We start from the raw sequence: 23,892 nt of genomic DNA, 5'->3' as shown, positions 1-23,892 counted from the left end.
GGGAGGTTGGCATGCATTCGAATTGTAGTTCTACTGGCACAGCGAGGCACCAGGTGGCGGCGGTTACGTAACTGGGTGGCTGTCGACCCGTGGACGTCGTTGGCATCCAGCTCTATGTGTCAACCTCCAAAGCACTCTTACTGACAGTGAAGATTTGCTCTCAGAAGACACGCATCCAGGTCCACCTGGAATACTCGCTTTCAAGCTGGGGTCAGTCACCGGTCCCCATTTAGGGAACAGGAGCCGACAGCATCGATGTCTGCAACAGGAATGGGATGACGAGCAGCAGGGGCCCTCCCTCTCGAAGGTGGATTGTGTCCTTGTCAAGTAGGTCAAGCCTCCAGTGGGCCTGCATGGTGATGGCAGTCTCTGCACCATGTGACCATTGTTTCCGAAGTTAGCACTGCAGCTGGCAGAGGTAGAGTCCTTCCAGCAGGACTTTTGGCTCCATACGTGATCGAAGTCAACTAGGTGTGCCAAGTGTCAGCTCTCATAGCCTCCCCTCTCAAGGATAGATGTAACTGAGACCAGCACTGAGACTACACACTGAGCGGTCAGCTCTCAGCAAATGAGACGTATGTCAAGAAGGATGAGGTATTTATGTTGACACTTTCCAGGCAATCTGCAGCGGTGAGGATGGCAATGACGATGGTGTCCAGGTGCGGCAAAACAAGCGCTGTATCACTGTGAGAAATACAGAGGTGAGCGAGGGTGCTGGGACTCACTCTAGTTCACTACCACTAGCACCATGTCATCATAACGCGCCTGTGTTAGCATACAAAGTACTGCGCCATAATCTAAGAATCAAATTAAACAGTTAAAGTAATTTTTCCAAACTTTCTCAGTGTATGCTTCGGTATATTAATGTGAACATCTTGAAGTCTCAGCGTCATCTAATTAATACGTTTTGCTAAATATATTATTTTAAGAAAAAAAGTAGCGCTACATAATGAATCTATAAAGCTAAGAAATGTTCAGGTTGTGCAATGTAAGTCACAATCAAAAGTTACAAGTCTCAACTTGATTAGGGCAACATTTTAGTCAAAATCAGCGATTTTCAGAAAATTTTAAGACGCTAAGTACTACATTCAGAAAGATGAAAATTCGAATTTAGCCTCAGTTTTTTTTATAAAAACATTAACTATGTGACTTCATTAAGCTACCTTTGTTAGTTTTCAAGTTATTTACTAAAATCCAAATTTGGAACGAAAAACGTCTTTTTTATTAACTCTGTGTGTGTACATTTGCGTGACAGTTGTCCTGTTTACGGAGTTAGTGCAGCATGTGTGTAATTTTACATATCAAGCAACGCCGCTATGCATTTTCTTTTTCCTCATAAGATGCATTTTCCATTACATAGGACTGATGCGAGCATAGCATAATATCTGGACCGTAATTGGATGTGAACACTGAGCGTTATACATCTCCAGAAAGCTATATTTACATGTATTATAAAGAATCTATGTTTTTCTGTGACACAGAAGGAAATAGTTTGATTATCTTGAAGTTTGTCACCATAGTGACTGGGATACATACCTCCAGGGTGGATGTATGTCAGATGTTGGACATATATGTCCTGCAGTAGAGCATTAAGCATTGCACTCAACATGACTGATATTTCGTAAACCAGATCTAACATTATATCGTGTTAAAGTGCAGAACTGTGTGACTAGAACAGTACTTCACGTTTGATAGCACAGCTGATTTACGTAAAATGCTTCAAGCTCCACCCATGTGGAACTTCATCATGTGTAAACTACATGTTTCTTCTTACCCATCTTTTATATCACCACAACACTATCATATATACTATACACCAATAAGGGGTGCTAACCACCTCAACATGCAAGCATTTGGCGAGATCTTGTGCACTTGGATGGGTGCCGCAAGACTGGTGCAGAATAATCTTCACTGAACAGCAGTTTTGGACTCAGCTCACTCTGTTCTTTCACAAGACTTGGGATAAACCGGGCATAGTACCCTCCTACTTCTGGTCATTTGCAAATTAAATCACCATCACTGTCGAGGGGATGCTTCGTCAAAGACAATGCAGGGAGATTTTTCAGTCTCCAGCTTTATGTTATGAACGTAAAAGTACTCTGCGATTCCCATTCACATAGGGAAAGATGGCCAATAGTAACTGTAAATTTTGCACTACGATCAAAGTGCTAGAAATATTTAGGTAACATAACTGCCTTGCACAGGACGCTGTCCAGTGTACTTTGGTGTATATGTCCAAGAATTAACCATGAATAGACATATTGCACAATCATCTATATGCATTATCAATCTAGTATTGGTACTCACAAAGTAGCGAAGGGTGGTTCAGCGATGATACAGAAGTTCGGAAGCATACTGCCGTGTCATTTTTGGTGTTGAAATTACGGAGAAATTGGTAAAATTGATCACGCTATCAACTGTGGTGTGTATTACCGTACATTGTCCCATATCGATGGTGTCTTTTCCATCCCATCTGTCCACTGGTATGCTGTTGTTTACCACATAACGATTGACTGACACCACTTATTTGAGATGGAGAGAGTCTTGGTGGGAGCAAGAAGTTCCGGGGATGGCCAGAAACCAAACAATGATGCATACATGGCAGTAATATGAGGAATCAACACTCTTGGTCTTTTCGAAATAGAACACCAAGATATCTACTATCTCGTCACTGTGGAAGGTGAGATAAATGCTTCACAATGCCGTAAACTCTTCCAGTTTCCATACGTTGCGACGCCTTCCACATTTTTGTCAATAAGAACCTTCACCTCTGTCTAATTTCAACCATGTTGTGTGTCATGGGAGCAGCGTAGTTTACACCTTGAGATGTCCAGCTTTCCATGAGAGCCAATGGTTCGCAATTTGTTAGTGTGACCCCAAAGCCACAGTAGAAGAACGAATTGTATGGCTGTGTACACAGCTGTAGCCACACAGTACTTCAATATGCTGCAGCAAAGAAACTGTGTATAAAACTGCTTATGAAACTACAACACAAGAGCCCTCTCTTGTGACTGATAGTCTGTGGGATATGGTCCTCCTAGAGTACAGGTCCATGGAAGCGACTTCATTCACTGCCCGCCTGCTCCAATTGACCAGTACATTTATATGTAATTGGATCACAAAGTTTGATCGATATCAACAAACACACGGTATTTGTTTCCCGATATATCGGAAGAGAGAGACATGGTGTTTATAGTTCATACTGTTACTCCGTTTGATGTCAGAGAAGTAACGAGGAGGCAGAGAGAGACATTGTGCTGTCAGTGAAGACTCTGAAACCATTACATTGTCCTGTTTCTAGCGTGGTAATCATAGGAACACAATAAACGAGATTAGGATGTGTACAGAGTGATATTTATAGACCCTCATTCGATGTCGATCAATTGTAGATGTTATGCTTCTGCATTTCTTTGTATAGTCCACGTATACTCTGCATGGCTGTGAATTTCCTCGTGTACATTAGTATGCTATTTTTGTCGTTGATAGCTCTTCTAACTAACAGAACTCTGTGGTCGAAAGATGATGGGATTTAGAGAGAATCAGCAGCGGTCTGTAACTTGGCGCAGGGCATCTCTTACTCGTGGAAATGATGTGGATTCAAATGACATATATCGAAGACTGGAAGATTGGTGAGATTTGGTAGGTAAGCGATACTCTGACAAAAGCGGAGTTGAGAGGTGAGGTCTATCCCGCATCTTCTAAGAGTTGTGGACAAATATATTACATGCTCTCACGTTCGTCTCGCGAAGTGACTGCAATGGAAAAATTAGGAGTCAATATGAATATTATTACCAAGAGACAATCAGCACCAGTACGTGAGTCTTTTGTTTCCTCGATAAATAAGAGACAATCCTCCCGCGAGTTTTGTATTCCTCTAAGTGGATGGACAAAATAGGTAGATTGAATTTGCATCTATTTCGCAAGTCATCGTACGGTGTGTGGTGGAGGATACCCTGTAGTCATTCCCTTTCCTATTCCATTCGCAAATAGAACGAGGGAACAAGGCTTCGTAAGTGTCTCCTTAGGAGAGCAACTTCCTGTTAGCTTCTCTTCGCGGTCCTGACGTGAAATGTAAAGTGTCTGTCATCATCTATTTAATTAATTAGCCTATGAAACTTATATCAATGATGTGCCACCTGCCAGGGGAGAGAGAGGGCTAGAATACCATGGATCTATGGACATAATCCAGAAGTTGGAGTGATAATCAGACGTGTTTTCATTGTTTTTTTTTTCAATGAAATTTCATTCTCTAACCTTCAAAGAGAGAATGACCATCGTAATGAAATAAGCTATATTACCAAATTTTCTAAAGTGATACTTAGTATTAACACAATATTCACAACTTCTCTGAGCTGCTACCTTAAGAGACTTGGTATGTGGTGAAGCGTTTGGTTACTTTAAGGGAGTTCGAAAGTGAGGAGGCATTGTGTAATGGAGTAGATCATAGTACTCTGTCATGAGCCAAAAATGGGTTTAATATTCTAGTCCTGTGACTCAGAACGTAAGAGACGTTACTAACCTGACTATAACAGTTTTTTTTTTTTTTTTTTTTTTTTTTTTTTTTTTTTTTACCTGGTGAGACTCTTCTTAGAGGAAATATGGCCTATGCCATACCGTTACAGGATTTTTTACAGGATTTTCACAACAAGTAAAGATGCTTTAGCGACGGGAAAACGCGTGTACACCCTGATTTCTTCTGCCTTCGAAAATAATTCATATGAAAGGAAGAAATCTACATTTCATGTGAGAAATTCGAGGTGTATGGTCAACAAAATCCCTGCCACGAATTACGTGAAATGGTCTTTTAAATTGGGGGGGAAGGGGGGGCGGGGGGGTCTACGTCAGGGTGGAATCAGTTAGAGCAACTGTATATATGCAAGCCACAGCTGATTGTCTCACAGTGCGCTGCGCCAGCTGCACTAGTGGTCACGAGGCTTCAGTGAGCAGAAATCACAGATTACCTTGGCATGTGACGTACTGTTAGATACAAAGAATACGACGACCAGCCTGCTCTTGTCTGTGGCAGCGGGGACTAGCGGAGTGACCAGTGTGCCAGGTGAATGGCGACAGAAGCTGATGTGTGTGTTGTGTGAAAAGTTTCAATATGACGGATGTCAATGTTGGACGATTATTCCCCCCAAGTAAATTGATCAGTTGACTACTTGGTGACAATCTCTCTGGTCCCTGATCGTCCGGTAGGGCTGATACATGGATATCAGGGGATGGGTGTGCAGCTACCAGCATGGCCAATGCATGTGCGGGTCTCTACTGACCAGCTCCTTCGAGATGAAGCGATATCGGTGCTGGTGTGTCAATGTGTTATTGACACTTCTTCTTCAGTATGAGTTTTTTTCCTACCAATTTTTTCTGGGGGTGGTGGGGAATGAGGGGGGGGGGGTTGCGGTATGACTCCTCTGGTGGTGGCATTCTACAGTAGATCAGTCGATCTGTGCGTGTCAAGGTGAGTACACACACGAAAATTTTCCCACAAGACCACACCTGCAATCTGCAGCAATTAAATTACATAATTAGGACTTGTAGTTGCTGGATGTAACTTTTTCCATCACATAAAGAAATGGAATACCTGAAAATTGAATTTTACGAAAAAGCAGTGTGAACTCTGCTATGTAATTGATATTCAATTTCATATCATGAGATCCTTCCTCTCCAGCACAGGCTGACTCCTTTCCCAGCCAATTTCCAGATGATGGGAAGTGAAGGGGAGTGAGGGATGTGAGGAGAGAGCTGGGTGATTTCCCAGAGGGGCTGGGGTAATTATTTTACCGATTTATTTATTTAGTCAATGAATTTGATATCAAAAGTGTGCTTCTTCGGCGAGGAGGAGGGGAGAGTGGTGGAGAAAATGTTGGGGGATGGGGAGGGATGGAGAGTATCTACAGGGTATTTCAAAAATGACCGGTATATTTGAAACGGCAATAAAAACTAAACGAGCAGCGATAGAAATACACCGTTTGTTGCAATATGCTTGGGACAACAGTACATTTTCAGGCAGACAAACTTTCGAAATTACAGTAGTTACAATTTTCAACAACAGATGGCGCTGCGGTCTGGGAAACTCTATAGTACGATATTTTCCACATATCCACCATGCGTAGCAATAATATGGCGTAGTCTCTGAATGAAATTACCCGAAACCTTTGACAACATGTCTGGTGGAATGGCTTCACATGCAGATGAGATGTACTGCCTCAGCTGTTCAATTGTTTCTGGATTCTGGCGGTACACCTGGTCTTCCAAGTGTCCCCACAGAAAGAAGTCACAGGGGTTCATGTCTGGCGAATAGGGACGCCAATCCACGCCGCCTCCTGTATGTTTTGGATAGCCCAAAGCAATCACACGATCATCGAAATATTCATTCAGGAAATTAAAGACGTCGGCCGTGCGATGTGGCCGGGCACCATCTTGCATAAACCACGAGGTGTTCGCAGTGTCGTCTAAGGCAGTTTGTACCGCCACAAATTCACGAAGAATGTCCAGATAGCGTGATGCAGTAATCGTTTCAGATCTGAAAAATGGGCCAATGATTCCTTTGGAAGAAATGGCGGCCCAGACCAGTACTTTTTGAGGATGCAGGGACGATGGGGCTTTTCGGTTCCCCATATGCGCCAGTTCTGTTTATTGACGAAGCCGTCCAGGTAAAAATAAGCTTCGTCAGTAAACCAAATGCTGCCCACATGCATATCGCCGTCATCAATCCTGTGCACTATATCGTTAGCGAATGTCTCTCGTGCAGCAATGGTAGCCGCGTTTGAATTTTGTATGGATAGAGGTGTAAACTCTGGCGCATGAGACGATACGTGGACGTTGGCGTCATTTGGACCGCAGCTGCAACATGGCGAACGGAAACCCGAGGCCGCTGCTGGATCACCCGCTGCACTAGCTGCGCATTGCCCTCTGTGGTTGCCGTACGCGGTCGACCTACCTTTCCAGCACGTTCATCCGTCACGTTCCCAGTCCGTTGAAATTTTTCAAACAGATCCTTTATTGTATCGCTTTTCGGTCCTTTGGTTACATTAAACCTCCGTTGAAAACTTCGTCTTGTTGCAACAACACTGTGTTCTAGGCGGTGGAATTCCAACACCAGAAAAATCCTCTGTTCTAAGGAATAAACCATGTTGTCTACAGCACACTTGCACGTTGTGAACAGCACACGCTTACAGCAGAAAGAAGACCTACAGAATGGCGCACCCACAGACTGCGTTATCTTCTATATCTTTCACATCACTTGCAGCGCCATCTGTTGTTGAAAATTGTAACTACTGTAATTTCGAAAGTTTGTCCGCCTGAAAATGTACTGTTGTCCCAAGCATATTGCAACAAACGGTGTATTTCTATCGCTGCTCGTTTAGTTTTTATTGCCGTTTCAAATATACCGGTCATTTTTGAAACACCCTGTAAGAAGTACGGATTATCCCCATGGGGTTGTAAGTCAACCCTTTGGGGTCATAAACCACTTAGCAGAACAATAGGTTGAGGGGAGTGGGAGGGGGCCATAAATCAGTCAAGTTTCCCCTGAATATATTCTTTCGCCTGAACGATTTGCAACCTACACTAATGAAACGCCCCAGAGCATAGTTTGTCCCCCAACTATGACCTTGTCAGTAAGGTGATTTCATATGTACACCCTCCAAAACAAGTCACAACATGCCCCTTGTGGAACAGTACAACGTATTCAATGTCATAAATCCCGATACTTGTACGTCTGTTATTGGTTACGTAACGAGAAGACTTCGTATGTCCTTGACGCCAACTATGGGTGGAACTATTGTTCTGCGAACCACCACATAGGTTTGGGACCAAGCAATTCAACCTCTTCGCCGTTGCTGTCAATGTACCGCTGGCCGTTATTACCATTGCTCGACTGCCGGCCGTTCCATCGGTCACGCCAGTCGCTATTAAATCTGTTGTTACTATGATGTCTCGGTAGTCTTGTTAGTTGTTTCGTTTCTTTAGCCGTTACCCTGTTCTGATGTTCGCGCAGTCCGTTATCCCCGCGCGACTGGAAATTATTTCCATCGTTTGATTTATGTTGTCCTGAATTTCGCATCTCTCCAGGATTAACTCTGCCTCTCTCATTAGCTTCTTGAATGTTTCGACATCTCACTGCACAGCCTAATTAAAGCTTGTTAGAACGGGAAGGGGAGTTTCGAGTAGCAAATGCGCACTATCTTCTCATCCGAGTAAGGTGTATCCAGATATAGGTTCCTGCGCATCAGTGCATCGAAAATTTTAAGTGGGCTTTTATAAGCAGATCCCTCTAGCCCGAACACATCATTATTTCATGTTCTATTTTGGTTTACGTCTCACGGGACCAGCACGTTGCCATCGCCGCGTCTTTAAATTCCTCGTAAATAGTGCGCCGTGAATATGTAAATAGAAGAACTCTAATTTGGCACGAGGCCACGAGGAAGGGACTGCTAAGGCAAACTGCCCGTATCACACATTAGGGTGAAGTGAGCTCCCCTCCTTGAATGTCGATATTTGAGTACACTCAGAGTTTGTACTCGAAAAATGGATCGACTCCCTCGCCTGAGTACATCATTGATTGTGCGCTGTGAATTCCGTCAATCTGACGCGCGTATTTAGACTGCTATCTGGTGCTGTAGTCGTAATGAAATTTCAAGGTCTGGCCTCGTGTTTACCTGTAGGGTTCCGGCGTGGGCGCATTCGACGCAACGTGCGAGAACGCTAGCGCTAGCGTGTTCTGTCCACGAAGTATGTTGGTGCTCCTTTGGTCGTGGTTATTTAAACCTAGCATACGAGTGATAGTTGTTTGCTGAAGGACCGCAAGCCGCGCGTCAGTATTTGTGAATTTAGCTAATGTTTGCTCGTCTATTTTCGCGATATTCTGCGTGTCCTGTTGCACTGTTAGAAGTTGCTCGTCTATTTTTGAGAGCTGACTCGTGTGTTGTTCAGTAGCTTGTTGCCCCACTCTCAGACCTTTGGCTATTGCTTGTGCCGCTTTGGTTGCGGTCCTAGTTGCGTGTTTAGTGCGGTTACTTGCGACCACAGCCGTCTTTTTCGCGACTGCCGCTTCTGATCGCGCCAGACGTGATTCTCTTTTTGCGGCAGTCGTGGTCTATTGAACTTCCAGCACCTTTTCTCGCACTGCCGAATCCTGAGATGCAAGGTTTTGGGGGTGTTGGTTCAAAGCGTCTGTTATTTACTTACGTAATACATTTACAGTTTCTGATCGCTCTTTTGCAGCTCCTTTCTTGCGGCTTTGTTCTGCTGCCACCAGAGAGGCGAGTACGGAATCTCGCGGAATCTTACAGTTCCTATTAATGACAGGAGAATGTACACAGGTTTTCGGTGCACTATTGATCTGGCATCCTACTAACGGCACTCTTTGACCTGAAAACTGCTCGAGATGAGTGTCGGACGTATTCTACGAGTTATCTATGCTGACCGTTGTGGTGTGGCCGAGCGGATCTAGGCGCTACAGTCTGGAACTGCGCGACCGCTTCGGTGGCAGGTTCGAATCCTGCCTCGGGCATGGATGTGTGTGATGTCTTTAGGTTAGTTAGGTTTAAGTAGTTCTAAGTTCTAGGGGACTGATGACCTCACAAGTTAAGTCCCATAGTGCTCAGAGCCATTTGACCATTTTTCTTACCGTCGTGAAACTGTCGGCCATTCCTTTGGAGCATGATTTCGCTGTTGCTGAATAATTCGTCTGAGCGCGAGTTATTCTTGCGTGGACCTGACATTCATCATTAATCGTCACGCGATTACTAACAGTTTTCAGTTTGGCTGTGTTTTTTAGGTACGCCCGCTAATTCTTCGTTGGAAACTCTATGTCAACGCCCAAGTTATCCTCATCTCTGCCCTCAACCCGCTCCATTGTAGGAGACACTGATTTAGGATAATTAGCTCTTAGTAACCGCGCCTAACTCCTCGTTAACATTCGGGAAAGGATGGCATACCTGACGTGAATGAAACGCACAATGTGAACTGTTATACTACTATCCAAATGTTCACGTAACGTTCGTATACACCTAACAATACTCAAAGTATAGAATAGATAGTGAAATTACGATGCTGTTACAATGCTGCTGTGCTGTAAAAACAATCACAGTCGCGGCACAGAAGCCACGAAACCATTAATACGGAAGGTAATTGATAGAGAAGAAAACACATAAATATTATAAAATATGGGCAGGCAGATTAATACCACGATTCTACCATCAGCCAAAATTTGTTGAACGAAACCTAACGGGGTTAGTGCATGGGGCAAAAATTTAAAAACTGGAAAAATCTGGATTAATAATAATTATCAGTAGACTCGGAGAGGGCGTTTCAAGAGCAGAGTCGCCAGTTATGGGACCTGACCACCAAGTTGTCACAAGAAAGTTACAATTTACTATTAAAATTTAAACACGAAACTCAAAGAAATAACCCAAAAGGAGTGCATATTTAATTCCACAACGCCTTATCTGACATTACTGTGTTCACCCTGCTACACAACTAACTTGAGTGTGACCAGGATTACGTAAATTTATAATTTTTTTGTAATCTTCAAAAATCATTGATTGATGGGAGCCAAGGGTCTGATACTCTGCACACATAAATGCTGTGAGTACCGGAATAATTATTAAATATTTGCTCAGGTGAGCAGAGAAGTGACACGACAAATTAATTAGATTGTCATTAAAACTTCTCCCTAAGTAGTGAGAAGAGAACAGTTAACATCTACTCTTGGAAATAGCTTCTGTGGCAGCTGGCACCCTTCCTACCCGGATGTAATACACAGAATTATAATGATCCCTATCTTGTTACACTACTGGCCCTTAAAATTGCTACACCACGAAGATGACGTGCTACAGACGCGAAATTTAAGAGACAGGAAGAAGATGCTGTGATATGCAAATGATTAGCTTGTCAGAGCATTCACACAAGGTTGGCGCCGGTGGCGACACCTACAACGTGCTGACATGAGGAAAGTTTCCAACCGATTTCTCATACACAAACAGCAGTTGGCCGGCGTTGCATGGTGAAACGTTGTTGTGATGCCTCGTGTAAGGAGGAGAAATGCGTTCCAACACGTTTCCGACTTAGATAAAGGTCGGATTGTAGCCTATCGCGATTGCGGTTTATCGTACCGTGACATTGCAGTTCGCGTTGGTCGAGACCCAATGACTGTTAGAAGAATATGGAATCGGTGAGTTCAGGAAGGTAATACGGAACGCTGTGCTGGATCCTAACGGCTTCGTATTACTAGCAGTCGAGATGACAGGCATCTTATCCGCATGGCTGTAACGGATCGTCAGCCACGTCTCGATCCATGAGTCAACAGATGGGGACGTTTGCAAGAACAGTTCGACGACGTTTGCTGCAGCATGGACTATCAGCTCGGAGACCATAGCTCGGTTGCCCTTGACGCTGCATCATAGACAGGAGCGCCTGCGAGAACTCAACGACGAACCTGGGCGCACGAATGACAAAACGTAATTTTTTCGGATGAATCGAAGTTCTGTTTACAGCATCATGGTGGTCGCATCCGTGTTTGGCGACATCGCGGTGAACGCACATTCGTGTATTCGTCATCGCCATACTGGCGTATCACCCGGCGTGATGGTGTGTGGTGCCATTGGTTACACGTCTCGGTCACCTCTTGTTCGCATTGACGGCACTTTGAACAGTGGACGTTACATTTCAGATGTGTTACGACCCGTGGCTCTACCCTTCATTCGATCCCTTTGAAACCCTACATTTCAGCGAGGTCCTGTACGGGCCTTTCTGGATACAGAAAATGTTCGACTGCTGCCCTGGGCAGCACATCCTCCAGATTTCTCACCAACTGAAAACGTCTGGTCAGTTGTGGCCGAGCAACTGGCTCATCACAATACGCCAGTCACTACTCATGATGAACTGTGGTATCGTGTTGAAGCTGCATGAGCAACTGTACCTGTACACGCCATCCAACCTCTGTTTGACTCAATGCCCAGGTGTATCAAGGCCGTTATTATGGCCAGAGGTGGTTGTTCTGGGTACTGATTTCTCAGGATCTATGCGCGCAAATTGCGTGAAAATGTAATCACATGTCAGTTCTAGTATAATATATTTGTCCAATGACTACCCGTTTATCATCTGCATTTCTTCTTGGTGTAGCAATTTTAATGGCTAGTAGTGTACAAGTCTATCGGAATAAATTACGTGAAGTGGTAATGAAATGTCGCGATCTCTATTTCTCTAGCACGATGGAGCAAGGCGCTAACAGGAAAACACAAGGCTGATCAAAGTACCCCAGCGCTGCGTATATTTACCAATAATAATTGCAGCTGTACCCTGTGTTGTCGTCGACAGGGTTGGAACACCTAAACGGCGTTACAGCTGCACAGAGCCTATGGCGTTTGCCGAGGTAACTGGCTTATCACGGGTACAGGTGTACTAATAAGTGCGGTCGGCCGTGGTACCGGAGCGGTTCTAGGCGCTTTAGTCTGGAGCCGTGCGACTGCTACGGTCGCAGGTTCGAATCCTGCCTCGGGCATGGATGTGAGTGTTGTCCTTAGGTTAGTTAGGTTTAAGTAGTTCTAAGTTCTAGGAGACTGATAACCTCAGATGTTAAGTCCCACGGTGCTCAGAGCCATTTGAACCATTTGAGCACTAGTAAGTGCGCACTTATAGGCTGCTCGTGCGCTGGCTCGCGCTCACACCTCTGCAGTAAGCAACCACGAATAGCTTCAGAGTGGCTCTTTAACGAGTTTAGTGGCCAATTTATTTTTAAAACTGTTGTATTAATGAGAACTGACAATGAAATTCAACATAATGAGAACTGACAATGAAATTCTATATGTATTTTAATAGTGTGATATTGCAAGGAACGAGGGGCAGCTAAATAAGAAAAATGGAATTTCTTGCGACTGTTGCAGCCTTACGATGACTGCCGTTTTAGGACGAAATTTGAACTGACAAACTTATATTTCGTTACTTTTTTATTTAAACGTTAAACATAAAAACACAGAATGCCAATGAGTATTACTTATGCTTTTCACTAAAGGACCAATGTCTGGTACCACTTTTCGATTAATGCTAATACGAAGAAAAGCTCTTAAGTTGAAGTCTGTCAATAAGCTTCTGTGGGTGGATTTGGTTCTCCTCATTGTGAAAAATAGCAGCATGTACACGTAGATCTAAACATCGGCGTAATCGTAGCTTCATACTTGTAAAGTCGTTAAAATTTACATCGAGGAAACAGAAGTCCCCGAGACTGATTTTGCTATGAAACTAATCACTCAAACGTCACACAGTAGGCGCATAAGTTCTAACTGTAGCCGAGTTTCCACAGTCAACGTAACTGCGCAAACCTTTGCAAGTTGAAAAGCAGTCTGATAACTTGAGCTAACTACAGATTCATTCTTGAGTGCTCCTCCTGAAACCAAAAGTGTATGACGAATACTTTCTTCAGTCATAAGTCATATCGCTTAAAAGGAGTTTGTGGTTTTTTTTTTTTTTTTCCCCCAGCGGGAAGACTGGTCACTGGAGACATCCGCGACGCACGCACGGGCACAGACTTACAGAAACCACAGAAAACGCACTGCAACTGTAGAATATGTGCTTGGAGGTTGGATGCATCATGCGAGTATCGTGCTATACTATACCACCCGACCAGAAAAATAATGCTTTTGCGCTATGTGTTGACAACCGTACTACATTTACAAGCAATTTTGCGCATGGTGAAAAATGATGTCATGATCGCATGGGAAAAAGTGACAGAAAATCGACAAAATTACGAAAAATGACGGAAAAACCATATAAATTGAGGGAAAATACGCCAAAATGCGAGGGAAATTGAGGGAGAATGAGAAAGTACCGGCATGTCTTCTGCTTGGTGCAGGAGGATTCTTGGACATGGGAACGAGCAAGAGAAATAGGAGCAAAAGTAGACATGGAAGCACCGGGAACCAGGGATACAGTCATTTATCGTCGACAGCGTTAACGCGGTTGGACTAGAATGTTTAACGTGGATGGCTGCCAAATGTAGAGTAATAAATTTATATATATCGGATCACAAGCCCAGGTGTGGCAGCAAAGCTATCGGCAAATGTCTTATAAATTTTCATACAGTGTCTTTAGCTAAAGAGCGTTGCGTTATCAGTTGGCGTTACGGAAATACTCGTATACAGCTGCGGAGTAGATCGCTTGTTTGACTCTACGCAAGACTGTTTAGGTGTTTTCAACCGTAACAATCACTTCTTCCAATGTGCTTCTCTGTACTCTTCACCAATCACTAGTATGCGGTGTGTACTAACAAGTGCCTTCAGGGGCGATTCTAGAAGCCGCTCAAGGAGCGGGGGAAGGGGGGGGGGGGCTAATGGCGGAGGCTGGGAGGTTTGGGGGAATGGAATATCGCTTAGCAAAAGGAGAATTGGGGGTCCTCCACCGACAAACTGGTAAAATTTGGTGTTGCTTAAAGTAGTTTTTTCGTCACTGTTTTGGAGTCCAGGGTAAAAACGTGTCTACAGAATGAGTGACCCGGGAAAATAATACGTTTTGACCCAGATGTCCGGCGGTTTCGAAGTTTTTGTCTGGGGTCGTCAATTTATGTGTTCGTAGGCATACCCGGCATATTTAGCTTTCTTGATTATTGTAAGTGGTACACGTACATTTATAGACACCATTGTATATTAATGAATAATAAGACGCCCATTTAGGTTAAATGATATTTATTGGTTTGGATAGTAAGCTATTTGCCGCTCTTAGTCTTTTGTTAAAATGTGTTTGAAATACATTGCAACCTATACTACTACATCATTACAAAAAAAAAATAATTGAATCTGTTGAAGTAATATATTCACTGATTTCTGAAGTCATTTTATCCAGTGTAATATGGTACTCCTCTGGGGGGGGGGGGGGACTATAGCCCCCATACCTCCCCCCTCCCCTTGCCACTGCTCCTGACTACCTTACATAACATATTCTGTATAGTTTTTTAACAACATTCTGCTGCATGTCTATTGTGGTAATTTGCCAGTTATTTGTATTTGGAGGATTTTGTGTTTATTTAAGGGTCATTGTCAATGTTTCTGCTTGTGTGTACCAGCTGGAAGTCAGATTCAAATTTCATGACCTCGAAGATTATCTTACATTTTGGGCAATTATATATTTATTTAAGCTTCATTCTCAATGTTTCTGCTGGTGTGTTCTAGCTAGAAGCCACATTCAAATTGCATGTCCTCCCAGCCTACACTGCATTTTGGTCAATTATATATTTATTTAAGCTTCATTCTCAATGTTCCTGCTGGTGTACACCAGTTGGGAATCACATTTAAACTGTATGGCTTCCAAGCTTTGCTTGTATTCTGGGGGCATTGTGTATTTTATTGCCTAAGGGATTTTATTAAGGCTGGTGCCACAATCAGTTGCATGACTTTTAATCCTTTCTATATATTGGATGGGCGTTATCCATTTGTTTAAAATGTTATCCATGCTTGGAAATTTTTAGCACATTTAGTGGTAGTCATTTGTAATTCATTTTTTATAAAACTGAGATTGCTGAACGCGCTTGCAGCCACACCTAGTTTGTGTGACTTCTTACTTGTATTTGGGGACTGTATATTCCTGATTTCAAGTTTTGTTCTTAATGACATAAATTGTTAAAGTTTGTTTTAATGAATTGAGCCCCTTCAAGTTCTTTAAAGTATTGAGAGCGTTGTTATTCTTTTAACAAGATTTTTAAAATCGTAATTATATTACTGTTATTAGGCAATAAACTGTATTCCATAAAACAACAAATGACGAATTATGTGGATCCACCTTCTACATGTTTTTCCTTAAAATCATCCCAACTCATGCTGAGATGTATGAGTTGGCTTACACAGAGTGTAGTTACGTTCTGTTAGCCCAGGGGGGTTAGAGTTGTCTACCCTTTGACGTCATTTGCTATTTCTTGTAAGTATTGTAATATGTTTCTCTTTTTCAAGGTATTGTACTTACACGTGGTCATTGTTTTCAGGGTGCCATTGCTTATCATGGATTCTTGGTGGTGTCCTGGAATTTCGCATCTGAATAAGAAGTTATTACAATATGAATTGAAATCCCGTGCCTCTCTTTATATCGTTTCAGCTGCACTGAATGAGGTACAGTAATATCTCTCCTTTCTGGAGGATTGCTATTACACAACAAGGCACGTTGGTAGGATTCAAACACATCTGGCACATTTAGGGACTTGCTTTTATAATTGAGCTGTGCTGAGCTTCACGGTCCTGAGAGACTGATGGTTAAGTAGTTGAGTGATCAGGCAAGGGACTTGCAGGTTAGGTCGGCACCCCTTAATTTAGAGAGAGAGGATGTAGGCTCAGGGCAGGAAATTTTAAGCTGTAATCAACTCTCTGATGACAAGCCCTGCAAGTCCTGAAATGTAGGTATTTTTCCCTCTGATCACTTTGTTGAACTACCCGATCCGATTATATGCCTCCTGAATAGTATGTCAGAATTATCTCTTGACAGGATATCTTGTGGCTGCTTGTGTGGTTTGAGTCTCATGCGGTTGCATTACGCATATCGCTACACATGATCCAGTCCTTGCTTAATCCTTTAGCTTGAGGGACATTTGGTACTTTGATTTCGGAAACACTGAGACGTCAGGATTCTATAGGGTAGCTTAGTGCTCTTATTATAGGCAGAAAGTTGTCAGAGCATATGCACAATGAACTTGAGTGGAAGTATTATTGGCAGGTCCAGGCATCGACGGAGATGTTGAGTCAATACATGGAGTGAATATGCACTGCCATATGTGATGTGTCTGTTACCGAGTCTGATAGCATATTTAACATCTTAGACGGCATGTTCCATGTTTTATGTTTGCTTGCTGTCCCACCAAATTTGATGAATTGCAAGAACTAGTAGATTCTATTGAGACCCTCACTTTTGCTGATGAGCAGCATAGGGTAGGTGTAGGTTCGGCACCGATGTCTTCAGTTTCCAGGGGTGACAAACCCTTTCTCAAGTTTGATTCACTCATGCACAGGCATTTATGTTGTGGCACGCAAGAGCATGTTGTACGCGAGTGTCTGGTTGGCCCAACAGCTGGCATCAGGCATCATTGGGGGAAAGGAGGGGGGGGGGGGGGGCGAAGCTTGTCAACTTCTTGGTGTGCACATATTCATGCTGCAACAGGATCGTCCCTCTTTTACGGTTTTTCCCGTGTTGGACTATAACCTCTGTGTATGATCATCGGTTAGTGTAACTGTTGGTAATTTGTTGTTCCAGGACAAATTCCATGCAAGTGTACAAGTATTCTCTGTTATAAATTGACTTGATGAAGTTAAATTTGTAACATAATTCATATTTGAGACAAAGCGCACTTTGTAGATGAGAAAGCTCTCGTCATTGCATTAGCAGGCGCTAATATTTCGTCATGTAATTTAGAAGCAATTTTAAGGAGTGTTAAGCTTGCAACTTATATGTGTAGTTGCTTCTGCAATAAGTTAAAATTCCGTACATCTCAGGCATACTCGCCTGTAGCCTTATTTGGGCAGATTACTGTTCCTTTCTGATTTGTGCTGCGAGGATAGCCTTCGTAGTGGACGATGAATTCCTGTTCCCTAGGCCCGGAACAGAGACGCATTTTCTTTCTGCTGCAGTAACTCTTCCGTCGTCACATGACTAGTTTGGACACCAATCTGGTGCCTCTACCACCCGCATCGTGTTGGTTCAAGGTAAGTAAAGTTGACTGTTTGATAAATGCCAAGGTGGAGTGTCGCCAATTAATCGAGAACTATTAATCTATCCTATTTCGTGACTTCAGTAAGCTCGTGAGGTTTGAAGCGCGTTCTTCAAGCCCGTAGTGCCTCACTATACCTGCTCTTTAACTACTCATTTAATGTTGCACCCTTGTTGTTGCTTTTGGAGCGCATTACGTTTTAAAACCTTTCACTTATGAATATGAACTGTTGAGGTTTTTCTTTTACCCACAATAATTAGCTAACTCCTCTCATTGTGAAACTTGCGTGCTTGCTCCCTGTTCGCTGTGATAGCCACCTGCTGTATTTGCCAGCTTATTTGTATATTGATTTTATGTAACGCTCATTGTTAATGTTTCTGCTTGTGTGTACCAGCTGGAAGTCACATTCAAATTTCATGACCTCCCAGCTGATTTTGCATTTTGGGTAATTATATATTTATTTAAGCTTCAGTTTCAATGTTTCTACTGGTGTCTACCAGCTGAGAGTCTCATTTAACTTGTGTGCCTTCCCAATTTTGCTTTTATTTTGGGAGATTATGTATTTTGTTGCTTAAAGGATTTTGTTAAGACTGTAAGGGCTCTCCAACAGCCACAATCAGTAGCGTGGCTTGTTATCCTATATATTGGTTAGACGTTATCCACTTATTTAAAGTGTTATCCATGCTTTGGAATTGTTAGTAAATTTAATAGCAGTCGTTTGTAATGAATTTGTATAAAACTCAGATTTTTTTAACCCACGTACAGCCACGTCTTGTTGGCGTGACTTACTTGTATTTGAGGACTGTACATTCTGTTTTCAAGCCCTAGTTCTTAATTATATGAATTGTTAAAGTGAGTTATTAATGGAATCAGCCTGTTCAAGTTCTTTAAATTATTGTAGCTTTGTTATCGTTTTAATAAGTTCTTTAAATTATTGTGAGCGTTGTTGTTTTTACTAGGTTTTTAAAATTGTATTCATAATATTGTTCTTAAGCAATAAAGTGTAATTCATGGAACGACAAATAACGAAATATGGTATCAATCATCTCCCTTCCAGGGATTCCCATTTGAGCTACCTGGTGGGTGTAATACGACAACTGAAAAAACAAAAATACGCGCCACGCAAAAGACTCTCATGAGCACTTTAATTAATTAGCCTAACAATTAAATAGAAATGATATGCCGTCTGGCAGGTGGATGCGATAGCTAGTGTACTACGGATATGAGTCTTGATTTGTAGTGGTAATCAGGTTTGTTTTTTTTTTTTGTTTTTTTTTTTTGTTTTTTTTTTTTTTTTTTTTGCGGCGATATCTTTTAAAGAAATATCAATCTCCCACCTACACAGGGAGAGACGACCATGCTAATTAAATCAGATGTGTTACCGAATTTATAAAGTGATACATAGTATAAACCTGATATTTACAACTGCTCTGCGCTGTTACCTCAAAGAGTCTTCGTATGTGGCGATTTATTTGGTTACTTTACAGCAGTTCGAAAGCGAGTAGGTATTCTGTGACAAAGGTAGATCTTAGAACACTATCATGAACCTAAAATGAGTTTAATATTCTAATCGTCTGTTGGGCATGTAACTGATATTAAGCTGATTAGAACAGATTTCTTTCTACCTGATGATAAAATACTTTTTTTTTTACAGCATTTTCGCAAAAATAACGATGCTTTAGGGATGTGAAAACATGTGTATGACCCAGTTTCTTCTGGTATCGAAAATAACTTGTATAAAAGGGGGAAATCTACATTTCTTGAGAGAAATTCCAGGTGCATGGTTAACAACATGGTTAACCTTGGGGTGGGTGGGGGTGGGGGGGCTATCTCAGGGTGGAATTGGTTAGGACTACTGTATACATCCAAGCTGCAGCTGTGCTTTTGCGGTACATCGCGTTTGGTTCAAAATGGTTCAAATGACTCTGAGCACTATGAGACATCTGAAGTCATCAGTCTCCTAGAACTTAGAACTACTAAAACCTAACTAACCTAAGGACATCACACACATCCATGCCCGAGGCAGAATTCGAACCTGCGACCGTAGCGGTCGTGCGGTTCCAGACTGAAGCGCCTAGAACAGCTCAGCCACAGCGGACGGCATCGCGGTTGGCGGCAGGGGTGGTCACGACCGGAAGTAATGGACACTGACACGTGTTCGAGCTGTTAGTTCTGATGTCATCCGAATTCCTACCAGTCCAATCATCCCCGGATGCCCTTCATAACTGGGGGTGGTACAGTCTGGCATACACGCACATCCACGGCTGTGACCGTGGCGGTAGTTATCACTGACCTCTGAGCTTGGGCACACTACATGTGGACATCAGGAAATGAGCACATGGGACTTGCGAGTGTTTCGGCGATCTGTGATATTTAGTCATGATAACTACTGCTACGTACTGGATAGTGGTTTATGTGTGTCGTGTTTAGTGCTTCTCAATACTTTGCAGTGGATTTTGTATTGCAGTGATATTTGCTGATGTCTCTATCCTGTCACGCAGCAGGCCTCCTCCGAATGTAGTCGAGAGAACCAATTTAGGAATTCTATAGGGCTTTAAAAGACCAATCAAGACGTCAAATTCCCGACTGATAGTGATCTCTGGCCTCTACCCACGACAACTACTACTACTAAGGAATGGATCATGGTTTAAGTGTGTCATGTCTAGTGCTTCTCAATACATCACAGTGGACCCTATCCTGCAGAGTTATTTATTGTTGTTGTTACTGTCCCATCACATTGTAGACCTTCCCTCCTCCATCCAAATGTAATGGAGAGAACCAGTTTAGGAATTCTCTGGCACCCAACCACAACATCAGATTTCCGATTGATAAATTTATTTTTTCCGATAGTTGTATTGTGAGCACGCATCTGTCCTTCCTGCAATTTGTGTAAGGACGTAACATGCAACTGAGCTGAAATCTGAAATTTTATCTCCAACGTGACTGACTGCCTTCCAAATGACATGACTGTGCTGGTATCCACCGATGAAAAGCAGGCAAAAAAAGCCAGTAGGGTCAGGAAACCGGGTGACTACAGTATCGAATCCCGCCAGATATTTCAATCGTAGTATTTACTAATAGGAAGCAAGGAAAAACTGTCCCACGCAGAGAGTGTCCATTTAGTGAATTAGTCAGTCAGTCTGATATGAAACTTCCTAGTAGATTAAAACTGTGTGCCGGACCGAGACTCGAACTTGGGACCTTTGCCTTTCGCGGGCAAGTGCTCTACCATCTGAGCTACCCAAGCACGACTCACGTCCCCTCCTCACAGCTTCATTTGTGCCAGTACCTCGTGTCCTACCTTCCAAACTTTACAGAAGCTCTCCTGCGTACCATCCAAAACTAACACTCCTGAAAGAAAGGATATTGCGGAGACATGGGTTAGCCACAGCCTGCGGGATGTTTCCAGAATGAGATTTTTACTATGGAATGAGCGCTAGTATGAAACTTCCTGGAAGATTAAAACTGTGTGCCGGACCGAGCCTCGAACTCGGGACCTTTGCCCTACGCGGGCAAGTGCTCTACCAATATCCTTTCTTTCAGGAGTGCTAGTTCTGCATGGTTCGCAGGAGAGCTTCTGCAAAGTTTGCAAGGTAGGAGACGAGGTACTGGCACAAGTGAAGCTGTGAGGACGGAGCGTGAGTCGTGCTTGGATAGCTCAGATGGTAGAGCACATTCCCACGAAAGGCAAAGGTCCCGAGTTCGAGTCTCGGTCCGGCACACTGTTTTAATCTGCCAGGAAGTTTCATACCACCGCACATTCCGCTGCTGGGTGAAAATCTGTTTCTGGAATCAGTCCGATAGTTTGAGGGAATATTTCCAAGGCATCTACAGCTGGTGGGGTTTACCAGGTAAATACTGCTATTTTTGCCGTTTGATACGACCATGACCGATAGTGCTTGCAGGCCCGGCAATGGCACATTGCAGGATATAACCGCTTGAGAGAGAGAGAGAGAGAGACAGAGCAGGTGTTTTGACAGGAATTTCTCGGCTATCAAATGTAACAGGTATGCCGCCACCTGACGCTTTTGTTCGGGGATTACTGCGACGTCCGATCCGTGTGCCGCACAAGGTTGTTGGCTGTGCAGTAGCTGACATGACAGCGATCATGAGACCCCGAGCAGACATAATGTGGTCTCCTGAACACCAGCGTGCGTCGCAGGCTGGCGGCTACTGCGTTGACACGAGCCAGCGCTGTGTGTGGACCAGCTGATGGCGGACTGCATGTGCTTCGTTTTCTAAAGATATTTAACAGTGTAATTACCTGTAATGAGTGTCTCACGACGGTATTCCTTGTGTGATCAGAATAAAAAAAGCGACGCAAATGTTCAAATATTCTATACTGCCCTGTTGCCCTCAAAATGTTAATAAACAGTATTACATACAGTACAGTCAATTTCCTGACAAATTATTTAAATAAATAAGTAAACTATATTGCCTTGTAACCCGTAAATTGTTTAAATAAACAATATTCCACACATTGACTTGTGTACCAGAAAAAGTTTAAAAAATATTCCATACTCTGTAATCGATTTCCTGCCAAATACCAAACCAACTGAATCTTTTTCCCGCCAATTTCCAAGTGGGGGAAGGGTGGGAGAAGGCTGGGAATTTATCATAGGGGAGGGGTTAATTAATTGATCGATTTAATTAATTAGTCAATTAATCTGATATCAAAGTGTACTTTATTGTGGAGCGGGAGGATTGGAGGTTTCCAGAGGGGCTGGTAGGAGGTGGAGGAGGGAAGGGGAGGGTTGAGGGAGACATGGAAATCACTTAACTGAACAATGGGCTAAGGACGGATTATCCCCAGACGGTCATAAGCTGAGAACAATAGGTTTGCCACGGAATGTATATTGCCCTTGAAGCAGGCAACCTGCAATGTGTGCTGACACCAGCCTTGCTGCACTGCTCAAGGTGGCTGAATTGTTGAATGGCATAGTGGACGAGCGGTAAGTGTTTGTGGAACCATTTGAGACAACATGTGACCTCGACTCCTACATACTGAGAGCAATTTGATCAGTAACCACTACTTCAGAGTTGTTGATGAAACATTTATTTCATACTTTTTTGTGCTAATTGCAAATATATTTAAATGGGACAATTCGCCCTTCTGTATGTCAGGAAACGAAAATTTTCTTTGAAGAACGTCAGGTACCATTGCTTCCCTGGCAAACTCGTTCACTTTACATATCTCCACTTAAATAAGTCTGTGATATAAGTGATATTCAACTTCTTCATCATGGTCATCCATTAACCATGCCTGATGCTCTGTATACTAGAATACAAAACGTACATTTTGTATGTTATAATTATAAGCACAGTTTGATAATTTACAGTAACTGCATTACATTCACTTATACTCTCAAGGTATTGTGCAAGCAGCAAGAAACTTATATACAGGCTGCGTCAAAAAAATGTATACACGCTTTGAACTGTCATGGACAATTTATTTCCCATTCTACAAGGTTAACCATCTGTGAGAAAGTAATGTTATGTGTCTTCAACAGGTGGCAGCAGTGACAAGGAAGTAACTGCAACATAGCAGACGTGCGTTTCATCTTTGAAATGCGGAAGCAAATAATTAAGCGGTACTGGAAGTGTGAGTGGAGAAGTGAGTATGGTACAGAACCACCTTCAAGGCTAACAATTACACGTCTACAAGACAAATTCGAAATTCATGTAACAGTGATTGATATGCATAAAGGTCGACCAGGACGACTTCGTACAGCTACAAGTGATGATTCCACAACTGCGGTTTTGGAACTGTTTCAGCGTTCGCCTCAAAAATCTTCAAGGCAAGTGGCACGTGAGAGTAATGTAAGTGCTAGTAGTGTGCTACGCATTCTGAAGAAAGGCAAGTTTCGTGTGTACATTCCAAGGCTGGTGCAACAGCTAAGTGATGACAATCCAGATCGAAGGTTAAAATTTTGTGAATGGGTTCATGAGATGGTGAAACGTGAACCGGGATTTATGGGTAGCATAATTTGGTCAGATTGAGCCCAATCAAACTCAATGGAACTGTCAATAGGCACAATTATGTGTACTGGGCTGAAGATAATCTTCACATTACAGCTGAAAAGGCTGTGAATTTGCCTGGTGTAAATGTGTGGTGTTGTTTGTCTGCAAGGGGACTCACTGGGCCTTTCCGCTTCGAAGGTACTGTTACTGGAGAAACGTACCTAGAGCATACCTGGATCACAATGTGC

The sequence above is a fragment of the Schistocerca piceifrons genome, chromosome 1, assembly GCF_021461385.2.
Source record: "Schistocerca piceifrons isolate TAMUIC-IGC-003096 chromosome 1, iqSchPice1.1, whole genome shotgun sequence".
NCBI lineage: Eukaryota > Metazoa > Arthropoda > Insecta > Orthoptera > Acrididae > Schistocerca > Schistocerca piceifrons.
This window is presented reverse-complemented; position numbering follows the sequence as displayed.